This window comes from Leucoraja erinacea, unplaced genomic scaffold (assembly GCF_028641065.1).
Source record: "Leucoraja erinacea ecotype New England unplaced genomic scaffold, Leri_hhj_1 Leri_670S, whole genome shotgun sequence".
Classification (NCBI taxonomy): Eukaryota; Metazoa; Chordata; class Chondrichthyes; order Rajiformes; family Rajidae; genus Leucoraja; species Leucoraja erinaceus.
The window spans coordinates 54660-72230 of record NW_026576587.1 but is presented as its reverse complement, the minus strand read 5'-3'; positions in this window follow the sequence as shown (position 1 = coordinate 72230).

Genomic DNA, 17571 nt, shown 5'->3' with positions numbered 1-17571 from the left:
TTCGATTTTCCAGCATCTGCACAGTTCCTTCTTGAACAATAGAAAACAGGCAATGGGTGCAGGAGTAGAGGCCATTCAGCCCTTCGAGCCAGCACCGCCATTCAATGTGATCATCCCCAATCAGTACCCCGTTCCTGCCTTCTCCCCATACCCCCAGACTCCGCTATCTTTAAGAGCCCTATCTAGCTCTCTCTTGAGAGTGTCCAGAGAACTGGCAGTACCCAGAGACCCTGCCTGTCCCACTGAGTTACTCCAGCATTCTGTGTCTTTCTTCAGTGTAAACCAGCATCTGCAGTTCCTTCTTACACAGGGAAGATACAAAATGCAGGAGTCTGACTCAAAATGCCACATTCCTTCTTCTCCAGAGATGCTGCCCTGTCTTGCTGAGTTACTCCAGCATTCTGTGTCTATCTTCGGCATAAACCACCATCTACAATTCATTCCTACATCATCTATTACTGTTTGGGATTAATAGATGATGTAGGAATGAATTGTAGATGGTGGGGGGGGGGGGAGAAAGACACAGAATGCTGGAGTAACTCAGCAGGACAGGCTGCATCTCTGGAGAGAAGGAATGGGCGACCCTTCTTCATTGACATGAAGAAACGTGTATGCAGAACTGCAGATGCAGGTTGGCAGGGAAGATAGGCACAAAGAAAATGCTGGAGTCACTCTGCGGGACAGACAGGGTGTCTGGGGGGGAGGGGGTGGTGGAATGGGTGAAATGCAATAAAAACAAAAGAGCAATCAGCAGCAATACATGAGCAAAAATGATTCATTGCACCAAGACTGGCTTGTCACACCTGCAAACAAAACTGATTTTGGGGGATAAAGCAACGCAGCGGCTCGGTGCAAACTCCCGGCGAGGGTGCATACGGTTCGTCTTTCTGCATTGAATCGGATGCACTATTGCACGGGAGGGGACTTACGTTGGGCGGGCCGGTAGACAGCGGGGAAGCCGGTGCGGGCTAGGGGCTCCCCGTTCTCGGCCCGGGCAGTGGCGGCGGCGGCGGCGCCAGCGCGCGTGCGCGGGGCCACCAACCAGGAAGTGGCCCAGATTGTCACAGAGTGCTGGAGTTACTCAGTGGGTCAGGCAGCATCTGTGGAAGGTGCATTAAAAATGCTGGAGTTATTCAGGCAGCATCTTTCTAAGGTGGATATAAAATGCTGGAGTTACTCAGTGGGTCAGGCAGCATCTGTGGAAGGTGGCTTAAAAATGCTGGAGTAACTCAGTGGGTCAGGCAGCATCTGTGGAAGGTGGATTAAAAATGCTGGAGTTACTCAGTGGGTCAGGCAGCATCTGTGGAAGGTGGATTAAAAATGCTGGAGTAACTCAGTGGGTCAGGCAGCATCTGTGGAAGGTGGATTACACAGTGGGTCAGGCAGCATCTGTGGAAGGTGGCTTAAAAATGCTGGAGTTACTCAGTGGGTCAGGCAGCATCTGTGGAAGGTGGATATAAAATGCTGGAGTTACTCAGTGGGTCAGGCAGCATCTGTGGAAGGTGGATTAAAAATGCTGGAGTAACTCAGTGGGTCAGGCAGCATCTGTGGAAGGTGGATATAAAATGCTGGAGTTACTCAGTGAGTCAGGCAGCATCTGTGGAAGGTGGATTAAAAATGCTGGAGTAACTCAGTGGGTCAGGCAGCATCTGTGGAAGGTGGATATAAAATGCTGGAGTTACTCAGTGGGTCAGGCAGCATCTGTGGAAGGTGGATTAAAATGGTTGGAGTAACTCAGTGGGTCAGGCAGCATCTGTGGAAGGTGGATATAAGATGCTGGAGTTACTCAGGCAGCATCTTTCTAATGTGGATATAAAATGCTGGAGTTACTCAGTGGGTCAGGCAGCATCTGTGGAAGGTGGATTAAAAATGCTGGAGTTACTCAGTGGGTCAGGCAGCATCTGTGGAAGGTGGATTAAAATGGTTGGAGTAACTCAGTGGGTCAGGCAGCATTTGTGGAAGGTGGATTAAAAATGCTGGAGTTACTCAGGCAGCATCTTTCTAATGTGGATATAAAATGCTGGAGTTACTCAGTGGGTCAGGCAGCATAGAAATGTAGAAATGTAGAAAATTGGTGCAGGAGGAGGTCATTCGGCCCTTCGAGCCAGCACCATTCGCCATTCATTGTGATCATGGCTGATCGTCCCCAATCAATAACCCGTGCCAGCCTTCTCCCCATATCCCTTGACTCCACTAGCCCCTAGAGCTCCATCTAACTCTCTCTTAAATCCATCCAGTGACTTGGCCTCCACTGCCCTCTGTGGCAGGGAATTCCACGAATTCACAACTCTCTGGGTGAAAATGTTTTTTCTCACCTCAGTCTTAAATGGCCTCCCCTTTATTCCAAGACTGGTTCTGGCCCCTGGTTCTGGACTCGCCCAACATTGGGAACATTTTTCCTGCATCTAGCTAATAGCTAGTTCTAGCTAGTCCATAAAATACCCCCTCATCCTTCTAAACCCCAGTGAATACAAGCCTAGTCTTTTCAATCGTTCTTCATATGACAGTATGAGGCATCTGTGGAAGGTGGATATAAAATGCTGGAGTTACTCAGTGGGTCAGGCAGCATCTGTGGAAGGTGGACCCAGAGTGCTGGCGTTCTCTCAGTTTCTTCCAACCGTCCAAAGACATCAGGTTTGTAGGTGAATTGACTTCTGTAAATCGTCCCCAGTGTGTAGGATAGTGCTAGTGTATGGGGTGATCAGGGGTGGGCGGAAGGACCTGTTTCCACTACTTATCTCCAAAGTCTACAGTAAAACGTGTCGGCACTTCCAAGTCAAAAGTGTTTAAGACAAACATAGAAAACAGGTGCAGGAGTAGGCCATTCGGCCCTTTGAGCCAGCACCACCATTCAATATGATCATGGCTGATCATCCGAAATCAGTACCCTATTCCTGCTTTCTCCCCACACTCCTTGAGATTGAGACAAGAGTGTATGTGGCCCAAACAATGAAATAACTAAAAAAAGGAATAACTCACTCAGTGGGCCAGGCAGCAACGCTGGAGGACGTGGATAGGTGATGTTTCGGGTCGAGACCATTCTTTGTACTTTTGTGTCTTTGCGTCACCTATTTATATGTCAAAAGAAGGGTCCCGGCCCGAAACGTCATCCATCCATGTTTACCAATGATGCTGCCTGACCCGCTGAGTTACTCCAGCACTCTGTGAAACGTCATCCATCCATGTTTTCCAATGATGCTGCCTGACCCGCTGAGTTACTCCAGCACTCTGTGAAACGTCACCTATCCACATCCTCCACAGATGCTGCCTGACCCGCTGAGTTACTCCAGCACTCTGTGAAACGTCATCCATCCATGTTTTCCAATGATGCTGCCTGACCCCTGAGTTACTCCAGCACTCTGTGAAACGTCACCTATCCACATCCTCCACAGATGCTGCCTGACCCGCTGAGTTACTCCAGCACTCTGTGAAACGTTGCCTATCCATGTCCTCCACAGCACTCTGTGAAACGTTGCCTATCCATGTCCTCCACAGATGCTGCCTGACTCGCTGAGTCCGGGGATATGAGGAGAAGGCAGGAACGGGGTACTGATTGTGGATGATCGGCCATGATCATATTGAATGGCGGTGCTGGCTCGAAGGGCCGAATGGCCTCTACTCCTGCACCTGTTGTCTATAAACATATAAGATTATTAAGGGTTTGCACAGGGCACATGTTCCCCGTGTTGGGGGGGGGTCCAGAACCAGGGGCCACAGTTCAAGAATAAGGGGGTCGGCCATGTGGGACTGAGATGAGGATAAGGGTCGTGAGTCTGCCTGGACCACGTGACGTCGGCCATCTCTGGGACTGAGATGAGGATGGGGGGGGTTTCGTGGTGACGTCGGCTGCCTGGACCACGTGACGCTGACGGCGACGTCACTCTCTGGGGGAGGAGGCGGGGCACGGGGTTTGGTGGGTGACGTCGGTCCGCCAGGACCACGTGACGCTGAGGGCGACGTCACTCGCTGGGGGAGGAGGCGGGGGCTGGGGCGGGGTTTTGGTGGGTGACGTCGGTCCGCCAGGACCACGTGACGCGGAGGGTGACGCCACTCGCTGGGGGAGTAGGCGGGGGCTGGGGACGCTCACGGAGAGCCGCGATTGGCCCAGTGTCTGAGAGGGGCGCGGTTTGATGGGTGACGTCGGACCGCCAGGGCCACGTGACGCTGAGGGCGACGTCACTCGCTGGGGGGGGAGAGGGGTCCAAGGGACTGGCCCAGGACCATGGGGGGCCCTGTGACGTCATGAGGGAGGGGGGGGGGGCGTGTTGCCAGTCCGGGCCAGGGGGGGGAGGAGAGTACGTGGTGGGGGGGGGGGCGTGGTCTGTTAACGTCAGAGAAAGGGGGGGGGGGGCGTGGTTTTGCCAGTCGGGCCAGGAGGAGGAGGAGTACGTGGTGGGGGGGGGGGCGTGGTCTGTTACGTCAGAGGGAGGGGCGTGGTGTACCAGTCGGGCCAGGGGGGGAGAGGGCGTGGTCTGTTACGTCAGAGAGAGGGGGAGGGGGCGTGGTTTGCCAGTCGGACCAGGGGGGAGGAGGGGGGAGGGGCGTGTCTGGTCAGGGAGGGGGGGGGACGTGGTTTGCCAGTCGGACCAGAGAGGAGGAGGGGGCGTGGTCTGTTACGTCAGAGAGGGGAGGGGGAGGGGGAGGAGGACGTGTCAGAGAGAGGGGCGCGTGGTCTGCCAGGTCAGAGAGAGGGGGGGCGTGGTTTGTCCAGGAGGGGAAGGCCAGGTCGGGCCAGGAGGTGATGGGTGGGGGGGGGTGGTCTGTTACGTCAGAGAGAGAGGGGAGGGGGGGGCGTGGTTTGCCAGGTCGGGCCAGAGGAGGAGGTGGGGGGGGGCGTGGTCTGAAACGTGAGGGGGGGGGGCCGTGAGGAGGGTCTGTTACGTCAGAGAGAGGGAGAGGGGCGGGGGGGGGGGGAGGAGTAGTACGTTGGGGGGGCCTGTTACGTCAGAGAGGGGGCCGTGGTTTGCCAGGAGGAGAGGAGGACGTGTGGTGGGGGGGGGCGTGGTCTGTTACGTCAGAGAGAGAGACGGGGGGGGGAGGGGGGAGTAGTTTGCCAGTCGGGCCAGGAGGATGAGGATGACGTGGTGGGGGGGCGTGGTCTGACGTAGGGGGGAAGGGGGGGTGTGCCAGTCGGGTCTAGAGGAGGATGACGTGTGGTGGGGGGGGCGTGGTCTGTTACGTCAGAGAGAGAGGGGGAGGGGGTGTGGTTTGCCAGTCGGGGTCAGGAGGAGGAGGAGGATGAGGATGACGTGATGGGGGGGGGGGCGGGTCTGTTACGTCCAGACGAGAGGGGGACGGGTTGGTGGGGAGTGGTTTGCCAGTCGGGCCAGGACGGGAGGATGAGGTCACGGTTGTTGGGAATGGGCGTGGTCACCATCGTCACTCCCCCTCCCTCCCCCCCCCCCCCCCCCGGGCCCTCGCGCGCGACGGAAATTGCCGGAGATTGCCGAAGCCGCCATTTTGCCGGTTCGGGGGAGCCCGAAGCCTGGGTCGGTGTCGGTGTGTGTATGTGTGAGGGAGGACACGGAGAGAGAGAGTGAGTCGTTCCGCTTTTTTCCTCGCTGAAGGGCGGCAGAGGGGAGAAGACAGCGACGGGGAAGCGAAGGAGAAGGTGGTTGGGAGAAGGAAGAAGGTGGGGGGGGGGGTGAAGAAGCCTTAAACCCCCCTCTCTTTACCCCCCCCCCCCCCTCCCCGGGCGCCAAGAAGTTGTCGGGCTGAACCCCCCCCCCCGACCCGGCCCGACCCGGCAGCAGGCCGCAAAGCCTCGGGGTAGGAGTGAAGAGACAGCCGGGCCGCCCCTCACCTCCCCCGGCTGCCTTCTTCACCCATGTGGCAACCCTCTAAAAACCCTTTTTAAAAACATATAATAATAATAATAATAATCTCCAATCAACTTTGGAATTTTTTTACCTTCCCACCCACACACACACACACAAATGAGTTCTGGCTCGACCAGTTAAACTAGTTTCTTTTTAAAAAAAAAAGGAAAAAGAGGGGTTGAGAAGTTGTATATAATTTCTTTTTTAAAACCATTTTTTTTTAATTTAAAAGTTTTGTGTTTTTGGCCTGCTGGAGGATTTTTTTTTTTTTTTGCAAAACAAAAACATATCGAGATGTCCACCAGAACACCTTTACCTACACTCAATGAGACTGACCAGGTAAGGCTGGCTGTTGTACTTTTTACTGACTACCTGTTGCTTCTGATGTTTTAAGAAGGAACTGCAGAAGGCTGGAGAAATGGAGAAAATGCTGGAGAAACTCAGCGGGTGAGGCAGCATCCATGGAGTGAGTATCCATGGACCCTGAAGGGTCTCGACCCGAAATGTCACCAATTCCTCCTCTCCATAGATGAAGAAGGGTCTCGACCCCGAAACGTCGCCTACTCCTTCGCTCCATAGGTGCTGCCTCGCCCGCTGAGTTTCTCCAGCTTTGTCGCCTCTGTGTGTTATTTTGTGCCTGTATTGGTGATGTGATGAATCTCTGGAACTCTCTGCCGCAGAGGGTAGTCGAGGCCAGTTCATTGGCTATATTTAAGAGGAAGTTAGATGTGGCCCTTGTGGCTAAGGGGATCAGAGGGTATGGAGAGAAGGCAGGTACGGGATACTGAGTTGGATGATCAGCCATGATCACATTGAATGGCGGTGCAGGCTCGAAGGGCCGAATGGCCTACTCCTGCACCTAATTTCCATGTCTATGTTTCTATGTGATTCATTTTTACGATTGTCAAACTCGACAGAGGTTCCCTGGAAGGAGGATTTTAAAAAATGCTGGCAAAACCCAGCTGGTCAGGCAGCATCTATGGTGCGAAGCAGTAGGGTCTGAAGGGTCTCGACCCGAAACCTCGCCTACTCCTTCGCTCCTTAGATGCTGCCTCACCCGTTGAAGTTCTCCAGATTTGTAGCTTCTGATGTGTGTGTGTGTTATTTTGTGCCTGTATTGGTGATGTGTCACATTTTAAGATTGGTTCGGTAGTTCCCTGGAAAGGTAGGCACAAAAATGCTGGAGTAACTTGGGGATGATCAGCCATGATCGCATTGAATGGTGGTGCTGGCTCGAAGGGCTGAATGGCCTACTCCTGTGTCTATTGGGACAGGCGGCATCTCTGGAGAGAAGGAATGGGCGACGTTTTGGGTCGAGACCCTTTCTTCAATCTTTGGTGATAAGGTTGGAAGTGTCTCTGCTGTCTGTTTTCCCTCTGCTTGTTTGTGGGACAGGACCTCTTTTCTCCCTTCTCCCATCCCCTTCCCACCTCCCCCTCCCTACCTTCTTCCCTTCCTTTCCCCCCTTCCCCCCCCTTCCCCCTCACCTTCCCCCCCCTCCCCTTCCCTGAGATAAGGGGCGTGCTAGTTGAGATTTCTTGCCCCACATAGAGTGATGCAGTGTTGGAAACAGGCCCTTCGGCCCAACTTGCCCACACCAGCCAACAATGTCCCAGCTACACTAGTCCCACCTGCCTGCGCTTGGCCCATATCCCTCCAAACCCTGTCCTATCCATGTACCTGCCCAGCTGTTTCTTAAGCGTTGGGAAAGTCCCAATTTTTTCCGCACAGATAGTTGTGAGTCTGTGAAATTCTCTGCCTCAGAGGGCGGTGGAGGCCGGTTCTCTGGATACTTTCAAGAGTGAGCTAGATAGGGCTCTTAAAGATAGCGGAGTCAGGGGATATGGGGGAGAAGGCAGGAACGGGGTACTGATTGGGGGGGGGGGGGGGGGGCTTGATCAGTTCAAGATCACAATGGCGGTGCTGGCTCGAAGGGCCGAATGGCCTACTCCTGCACCTATTGTCCCAGCCCCAGTACCTCCTCTGGCAGCTCGTTCCATACACCCACCACCCTCTGTGTGAAAATGTTACCCCTCAGATTCCTATTAAATCTTTTCCCCTTCACCTTGAACCTATGTCCTCTGGTCCTCGATTCCCCTCTGGGTAAGAGACTGTGCATCTACCCGATCTATTCCTCTCATGATTTTATACACTTCTTACAATCTGCTCCACCTTGGTGTGGATAGAGGTCTCGGTCTTATTTCGCTTGGGCAGCTTCCAACCCAGCGGTCTGAATATTGGGTTTTTAAGAAGGAACTGCAGATGCTGGAAAATCGAAGGTACACAAAAATGCTGGAGAAACTCAGCGGGTGCAGCAGCATCTATGGAGCGAAGGAATAGGCAACGTTTCGGGTCGAAACCCTTCTTCAGACGGTCTGAATATTGACATCTCTAACTTTGAGTAATCCTTGCTTTCCCTGTCCCTCCTGATTACAATTCACCTTCCCCTCGTCCAACAATGATCCATTCTACATTTTCCTTGCCTTTGGTCCCCTTTGATCTTTTCACACCTCACCCTTCCATATCTCTATGTCTCCCTCTCCCATGACTCTCAATTTTGTGCCCATCTTGGAAATGTGATTACTTTTCTCCCTGTGGGATTGTGAGATGATGGTGGGATCTCGGTGGTGGGATCTCCAGGGTCTGTTTCCTGCCTCGTCTTTCCCCACCCCACCCCCAGCTTCAGCTCTGGTCTGAAGAAGGGGTTTCGGCCTGAAACGTTGCCTATTTCCTTCGCTCCATAGATGCTGCTGCACCCGCTGAGTTTCTCCTCTATGGAGCGAAGGAAATAGGCAACATTTCGGCCTGAAACCCTTCCGGGTTTCGGCCCGAAATGTTGTCTATTTCCTTCAGGGTTTCGGCCCGAAACGTTGCCTATTTCCTTCGCTCCATAGATGCTGCTGCACCCGCTGAGTTTCTCCAGCACTTTTGTCTACCTTCGATTTTCCAGCATCTGCAGTTCCTTCTTATACACCAACACGACATTTGAGAGTGTAGGAAAAAACTGCAGATGCTGGTTTAAATCGAAGATAGACACAAAATGCTGGAGTAACTCAGCGGGACAGGCGGCATCTCAGGAGAGAAGGAATGGGTGACGTTTCGGCTCGAGACCCTTCTTCTGACTAATAGTCGGGGAGAGGGGAACAGTCTGAAGAAGGGTCTCGACCCGAAACGTCACCCATTCCTTCTCCGGATGATGCTGCCTGTCTCTTCCGCTGAGTTACTCCAGCATTTTGTGACACTTGAGAGGTTTGCGCCTGGTACGGGTTCCCTCTCTTCCCTGCCCCTCTGTGGTGGGGGGTCTTGTCCGTCCCCTCCCTGATCTTGTTGGTCAACCGTGGAGCCCGGTTCTCAGCTCCTGGGGCGTGCCTCTGTTGGAAAGTTGGGGCCAACGTTCCCTTGGGAGCCAGTTGCAAAATTAGAAGGAGATCCTAAATAAAGATTTCTACAAACCACTTGTGGAAGCCAGCTCCAACTGCTTTGATTTCCACGCCTGTTGTTTCCCTGGCCAAGACTTAACTTTCTACGTGTCGGAAGGAACTGCAGACGCTGGTTTACTCTGAAGATGGGCACAAAATGCTGGAGTAACTCAGCGGGTGCAGCAGCCTCTATGGAGCGAAGGAAATAGGCAACGTTTCAGGCCGAATCCCAAAAGAAGGGGGAGAGAGAGTTTAGATTTAGATTTAGATCTTAGGGCTAACGGAATCACTGGAAGCAGGAACGGGGTACTGATTCTGGATGATCAGCCGTGATCATATTGAATGGCGGTGCAGGCTCGAATGGCCTACTCATGCACCTATTTTTCTACATTTCGGACAATCTTCAGCTTAGTCTGAAGGAGGGTCTCGACCCTTTCCTGCTCTCCTGAGATTCGGCCTGTCTTGCAGTGACTCTGGCATTCTGTGTCTCCTAGTTTAATTTTCTATCTTAGTTCCTCCATGGCTGCCTCTCGTCTGCTGAATTGTTGCTCTCAAGTGGAGATATGATTCCACTGAGTGTAGGTTTTTGTGCAAAGGGCTCCCCCCCCCCCCTCTCCCCCCCCCCCTCCCCCCTCCCTCCTCCCTCCCCCCTCCTCTCCCCTCCCCTCCCCCCCTCCCCCCTCCCCCCCCTCCTCCCCCCTCCTCCTCCCCTCTCCCCCTCCCCTCCCCCCTCTCCTCTCCCCCCCCCTCCTCCCCCTCTCCCCCCTCCTCTCCTCTCCCCCCCTCCTCTCCTCTCCCCCCTCCTCTCCTCTCCCCCCCCTCCTCTCCTCTTCTCCCCCTCCCCCCTCTCCCCCCCTCCTCTCCTCTCCCCCCCCCTCCTCCTCTCCTCCCCCCCTCCTCTCCCCTCCCCCCTCTCTCTCCTCTCCCCCCTCCTCCTCTCAACCCTCTCCCCCCTCCTCTCTACCCCCTCCTCCTCCCCTCTCCTCTCTCCCCCCCCTTCCTCTCTCTCTCCCCCGCATGCTCTCATTCCCGCTTTCTTTCTCTCTCTCCCCCCCTCTCTCTCCCACCCCCCCCTCCCTCTCCCCCCCCCCTCCTCTCCCCCCCCCCCCCCCCCCCCCCCTCCCCCCCTCTCTCTGGAGCGGGTCCATTCAGTCTGTTTCTGCTCTGGAGGGTGAGGCAGATAGTGTTGTTGTTGTTGTCTGTTGGTGCTGAGAGATTGCATGAGGGCCTGGGGGCCGGTGGCTCTCGTTCGACCCCCCCCTGAGCTGACTCGGGCCCCAGGGGCCAGCGGGGAGAACAGGAGCGACACCGTTTTTCCTGCCTGAGCAAAATGAGTAGTTGGCCATGTAAGGGTGTGTTTGAGGCTGAGTTGTGGGCGCTGACGTTTGTTGTGGCCGTGACTTTGCAACGAGTTCTGTGAGAAGTCAACGGGCTCTTTAGTTCCTGTCCCTGACAGGGGAACAACCCTGCCCCTTTCTGCCGTTGATTGTTTAAAGATACAGCGCGTAAACAGGCCCTTCGGCCCACCCAGTCGATCACTCTGTTGAGGCAAAGGACCTGCAGGTGCTGGTTTACACCAAAGATAGACACAAAATAAGGGGTAAATCATTTAGAACGGAGACAAGGAAACACTTTTTCACCCAGAGAGTTGTGAGTCTGTGGAATTCTCTGCCTCAGAGGGCGGTGGAGGCAGGTTCTCTGGATGCTTTCAAGAGAGAGCTAGACAGGGCTCTTAAAAATAGCGGAGTCAGGGGATATGGGGAGAAGGCAGGAACGGGGTACTGATTGGGGATGATCAGCCATGATAGCGGAGTCAGGGGATATGGGGAGAAGGCAGGAACGGGGTACTGATTGGGGATGATCAGCCATGATCATATTGAATGGCGGTGCTGGCTCGAAGGGGCTATAGACAATGGGTGCAGGAGTAGAGGCCATTCGGCTCTTTGAGCCTGCACCGCTATTCAATATGATCATGGCTGATCATCCAACTCAGTATCCTGTACCTGCCTTCTCCATACACCCTGATCCCTTTAGCCACAAGGGCCACATCTAACTCCCTCTTAAATAAATATACTCCTGCGCCTATTGTCTATTTAAAATGCTGGAGTAACTCAGCGGGACAGGCAGAGAGAGAAGGGTCTCCCTCTACCCGACAAGAGTCAGGTAGAGGGAGACCCTTCTTTCTCTGCCTGTCCCGCTGAGTTACTCCGGCATTTTGTGTCTGAGGAAGGGCCTCGACCCGAAACGTCATCCATTCCTTCTCTCCAGAGATGCTGCCTGTCCCCCTGAGTTACTCTGGCATTTTGTGCCTTATCTTCTGGTCGTAACGCTGCAAGCAGCTCCCCATCCACCTGGTGAAATGGGATCGCTCAACGGAGTTACTTTGCGTGAATCATCGGATGATCTCGGAGTCGGTTTGTTGATGACCTGCAGACTAAACGCCAGCGATCCCATCATATCTTCCCTGGAGCAGTTCATCTGATTTGAATGAGTGAAAGGACTTTAGTTGCCCCAGTGATTATTTCCGTCACTTATGGAGGAAAAACATAACCTGGCGGCAGGATGTGGAGCATTTACTGCATAGTCTCGGCAGAGAATGTTGGTTGGTTGAGGTTCAGATTTAATCTTGCCAATCAAGGTTTCAAGGTCGACAGAAATGCTGGAGAAACTCAGCGGGTGAGGCAGCATCTATGGAGTGAAGGAAAGAGGCGACGTTTCGGGTCGATGGGGTTGAGAGGGAGAGATAGATCAGCCGTGATTGGTAGCAGGTCTTTAAGAAGGAACTGCAGATGCTGGAAAATCGAAGGTGGACAAAAGTATTGGAGAAACTCAGCGGGTGATAGCAGAGTGGACTCGATGGGCTGAATGGCCTAATTCTGCTCCTGTGATCTGTTTCCTTGCTGTATCTCTAAGCTGCAATGCTGTACAGCGGGCAAGTACTGTATCTCGAAAGTACAGTACACCCTCCAGGATTCCGGGTGTTATGGGGAGAAGGCAGGAGAATGGGGCAGAGAGGGAGAGATAGATCAGCTGTGATTGCATGGGCTTGACGGGCCGAATGGCCTAATTCTGCTCCTATGGTGTGTGACAGGCACGTACATTGTGGGCCGAAGGGCCGTGCTGTACAGGTTCTCTGTTCTACGAATGCCTGCAATGAAACTCTCCTTCTCAGCCCTGCCACTCCATCGAATCTGGTTCAGGGGCCAGCGGTTTTTGCTCAAGAACTGCCTGTACTTCCGTGTACATCTGAAATGGTTTCTCTCCAGTGCTTGAGTGAGCTGCAAGCATTGTTTGACAGCATTGCCGTGATCCCACCGGCGTGCCAAGCAAACCCCAGCTGCTCACACAGCATAAGTGGCGCAGTGTTACAGGCTGCACCGTACAGCTAGGCATCAAGCTTCGTACAGACTGTGCATGTGGACACCATTATCTGTCCCCTTGCTGCCTGGCCCAGTACAACCCAGTGAAATGAGCGCCCCCCAGTCTGGACCCGAAAACGTCACCCATTCCTTCTCTCCAGAGACACCGCCTGTCCCGCTAAAGTTACTCCAGCACTTTGTGCATCTTCAGCAGCAAGACAATACTTGATTGCATTTGAGCCATTCACAGCGTACAGACACGCACGCAACATAGAAACATAGAAATTAGGTGCAGGAGTAGGCCATTCGGCCCTTCGAGCCTGCACCGCCATTCAATATGATCATGGCTGATCATCCAACTCAGTATCCCGTACCTGCCTTCTCTCCATACCCCCTGATCCCCTTAGCCACAAGGGCCACATCTAAGAAGCTGGTTTACACTGAAGATGGACACAAAAAAGCTGGAGTAACTCAGCGGGACAGGCAACGTCTCTGGAGAGAAGGAATGGGTGACGTTTCTTCAGGCTGAGTCGGGGGGGGGAAAGGGAAATAGATACAGCGATATGGAAGTGTAAGGCGTGAAAACGAGGCAAAGTGGATGGAGATCAAGGAAAATGTAGTATAGATCATCGTTGACCAGTCTCTGGAGAGAAGGGATGCTGGAGTAACTCAGCGGGGCAGGCAGCATCTCTGGAGAGTAGGGACGGGCGATGTTTCGGGTCGAGACCCAAAGGTGGGATGATTCAGTTGATGATTGTGGATGATCAGCCATGATCACAGTAAATGGCGGTGCTAGCTCGAAGGGCTGAATGGCCTACTCCTGCACCTATTGTCAATTGACCCGCGTGAGTTTTCTCCGAGATCTTTGATTTCCTCCCGCACTCCAAAGACGTACAGGTTTGTAGGTTAATTGACTTGGTATAAAATGTAAAAATAATTGTCTTTCGTGTGTGTGACTGTGTGTGTGTGACTGTGTGTGTGTGACTGTGTGTGTGTGTGACTGTGTGTGTGTGTGACTGTGTGTGTGTGTGTGACTGTGTGTGTGTGTGTGTGTGTGTGTGTGTGTGTGTGTGTGTGTGTGTGTGTGTGTGTGTGTGTGACTGTGTGTGTGTGTGTGTGTGTGTGACTGTGTGTGCGTGTGTGTGTGTGTGTGTGAGTGTGTGTGGCTGTGTGTGTGAGTGTGTGTGACTGTGTGTGTGTGTGTGTGACTGTGTGTGTGTGTGTGACTGCGTGTTTGTGTGTGACTGTGACTGAGTGTGACTGTGTGAGTGTGACTGAGTGTGACTGTGTGAGTGTGACTGTGTGTGTGTGACTGAGTGTGACTATGTGTGTGTGACTGAGTGTGACTGTGTGTGTGTGTGTGTGTGTGTGTGTGTGTGACTGTGTGTGTGTGTGTGTGAGTGAGTGTGTGTGTGTGTGTGTGTGTGTGTGTGTGTGTGTGTGTGTGACTGTGTGTGTGTGTGTTGTGAAAGTGTGTGTGTGTGTGTGTGTGTGTGTGACTGTGTGTGTGACGTGTGTGTGTGTGTGTGACTGTGTGTGTGTGTGTGTGTGTGAGTGTGACTGTGTAGTGTGTGTGTGACTCTGTGTGTGTGTGTGACTGTGCGTGTGTGTGTGACTGTGCGCGTGTGTGTGACTGTGTGTGTGTGTGACTGTGTGTGTGTGTGTGTGTGTGTGTGTGTGTTAATGTACGGTGATCGCTGGTTTGTGCAGTGTCGGTGGGCCGAATGGCCTGTTTCCACGCTGTATCCCTGAACTAAACAAAACATTTTGGGTCGGATCCCTTCTTCTCGGTCTCTGTTGCTGAGACTCTGTGCGTCTCTACCCGACCTATTCCTCCTGTGATTGTGTACGCCTCTTGCCGGAGCAGATGAATTTTTTTCTTGCTAAACCGGCACCTGCAGTTAGTTGCGTGTGTCTTGTGATCAGAGTCCTTCCCCTCGCCCACGCAATGGGCCTCCCAACCGGCCGAGAAAGACACACAGCGGAACTGTTCCCATGAAAGGAAAAGGGTGGGCAGGTGAGCTCAGCGTTGCCCAGGCAATGCGTTTGGGATTGCCAAAGTGTGTTGTGTTTAATCGTGACCTCATGTACCGGCTCAGCCAGTTTTCAATTATGTTCCCCTTCCTTGCACCTGAGGCACTATCTCATCTTGGCCATCGGCCATCTTGTCAGTTTGACTTTGTTCTTACCTGTTGAATGGGCCGAGCAGACCTGTGGGGGCCTCTGCCTGCCCTCTGCAGGAATGGCCCCTTGAACGGACGCCTGGACCTACCTACGCTGAGAGACAAAAGTGCTGGCGAAACTCAGCGGGTGCGGCAGCATCTATGGAGCGAAGGAAATAGGCGACGTTTTGGGCCGAAACCCTGAAGGAAATAGACAACGTTTCGGGCCGAAAAGTTGCCTATTTCCTTCGCTCCATAGAGGAGAAACTCAGCGGGTGCGGCAGCATCTATGGAGCGAAGGAAATAGGCGACGTTTCGGCCCGAAACCCTTCCAGCACCTGCAGTTCATAAAAACATAGAAAATAGGTGCAGGAGTAGAGGCCATTCGGCCCTTCGAGCCTGCACCGACCGCCATTCAATATGATCATGGCTGATCATCCAACTCAGTATCCTGTCCCTGCCTTCTCTCCATACCCCCTGATCCCTTTAGCCACAAGGGCCACATCTAACTCCCTCTTAAATATAGCCAATGAACTGTGTGGCCTCAACTACCTTCTGTGGCAGAGAATTCCACAGATTCACCACTCTGTGTGAATTTTTTTTTTCTCATCTCGGTTTTAAAGGATTTCCCCCTTATCCTTAAACTGTGTGACCCCTTGTTCTGGACTTCCCCAACATCAGGAACAATCTTCCTGCATCTAGCCTGTCCAACCCCTTAAGAATTTTGTAAGTTTCTAAAAGATCCCCCCTCAATCTTCTAAATTCCAGCGAGTACAAGCCGAGTCTATTCAGTTCAGTTCCTTCTTGAGCACCCTACCCACGCTGAGCTTGGTTGGCATCTGTGTTGAAGACGGGCACAACATGCTGAGGTAACAGGGCAGCATGAAGTCATGGCTGACCCCCCCCCCCCCCCCCCCCCGTTTCGGGCCGAGACACTTCTTCAGAACGCCTTCGTTTTTCTGCTCCTTTGACGTGGTCTCACGGGAAGCCATTTTGAGTCGGGACCTATCCCCAGCCAAACTGCCTGACCCACTGAAATAGTATCCCAGTATTCATTTTATTGCCTAAGTATTTAAGATGGAACTGCAGATGCTGGAAAATCGAAGGTGGACAAAAATGCTGGAGAAACTCAGCTGGTGAGGCAGCATCTATGCAGCGACGGAAATAGGCAACGTTTCGGGTCCCGAAACGTTGCCTATTTCCTTCGCTCCATAGATGCTGCTGCACCCGCTGAGTTTCTCCAGCATTTTTGTCCACCTTCACATTATTGGCATTTCACCCAGTACTTGCATATGCACTGAAGAAACGAAAAATAGTTTCTCATCGGTTGTTGTCGTTACTTACAAGTTAAAAATTCTCATCTCTAAAATAGAACTAAAATAGACATTCAGACAGAACAATCGATCCCTAACATAGGACCAATTTCAAGGTGCTGTTCAGTGATTTTACCTGCATCTTGTGAACACTGATGCAATCATCGAGAAAGCTCATCGGCGCCTCTACTTCCTGAGAAGATTACGGAGAGTCGGTTTGTCAAGGAGGGCTCTCTCGAACTTCTACAGGTGCACAGTAGAGAGCATGCTGACCGGTTGCATCGTGGCTTGGTTCGGCAACTTGAGCGCCCTGGAGAGGAAAAGACTACAAAAAGTAGTAAACACTGCCCAGTCCATCACTGACTCTGACCTCCCTTCCATCGAGGGGATTTATCGCAGTCGCTGCCTCAAAAAGGCTGGCAGCATCATCAAAGACCCACACACCATCCTGGCCACACACTCATCTCCCCGCTGCCTTCAGGTAGAAGGTACAGGAGCCTGAAGACTGCAACGTCCAGGTTCAGGAATAGCTACTTCCCCACAGCCATCAGGCTATTAGAAACATAGAAACATAGAAATTAGGTGCAGGAGTAGGCCATTCGGCCCTTCGAGCCTGCACTGCCATTTAATATAATCATGGCTGATCATCCAACTCAGTATCCCATACCTGCCTTCTCTCCATACCCCCTGATCCCCTTAGCCACAAGGGCCACACATTAAACCTGGCTCGGACAAAACTCTGATTATTAATAACCCATTATCTGTTATTTGCACTTTATCAGTTTATTTATTCATGTGTGTATATATTTATATTATAGTATATGGACACACTGATCTGTTTTGTAGTCAATGCCTACTATGTTCTGTTGTGCTGAAGCAAAGCAAGAATTTCATTGTCTTATACAGGGACACATGACAATAAACTCACTTGAACTTGAACCTGTCATCCAGCATCTGCAGTTCCTCATCCCTTCAGCTAAGTAGGGCAGAGAGCCGCCGGGTTTGGCTTTTATATTGTGGTTTTGGTCTATTGGGAACGCAAGAGAGTTCTCACGGTGGCACGCCAATGGATTAGAATGATCTCATTTGTCATTGAATAAAAAGCAGCGATGGTTTGGGATATCAAGCCAGCTGTGACCGACAGATCTAACTCGAAGGATGCTGGTTTACACCGAAGGCAGGCACTAAAATGCTGGAGTAACTCAGCGGGACGGGCAGCATCTCCGGATAGAGAGGTCATAGAGGGAGTACAGAGAAGGTTCACCAGACTAATTCCCGGGATGTCAGGACTTTCATATGAAGAAAGACTGGATAGACTCGGCTTGTACTCGCTAGAATTTAGATTTTAATTCACAAGGGACACATCTTCGCGAACAGGGAACGATCTTGCTGGTCTGGTCATCGATCAATCCCTCCTCAAACCATCCATGGCCTTTTGAGAACAGTCTCTCCTACGATGAGAAGATTTCAAAGATTGAGGGGGGATCTTATAGAAACGT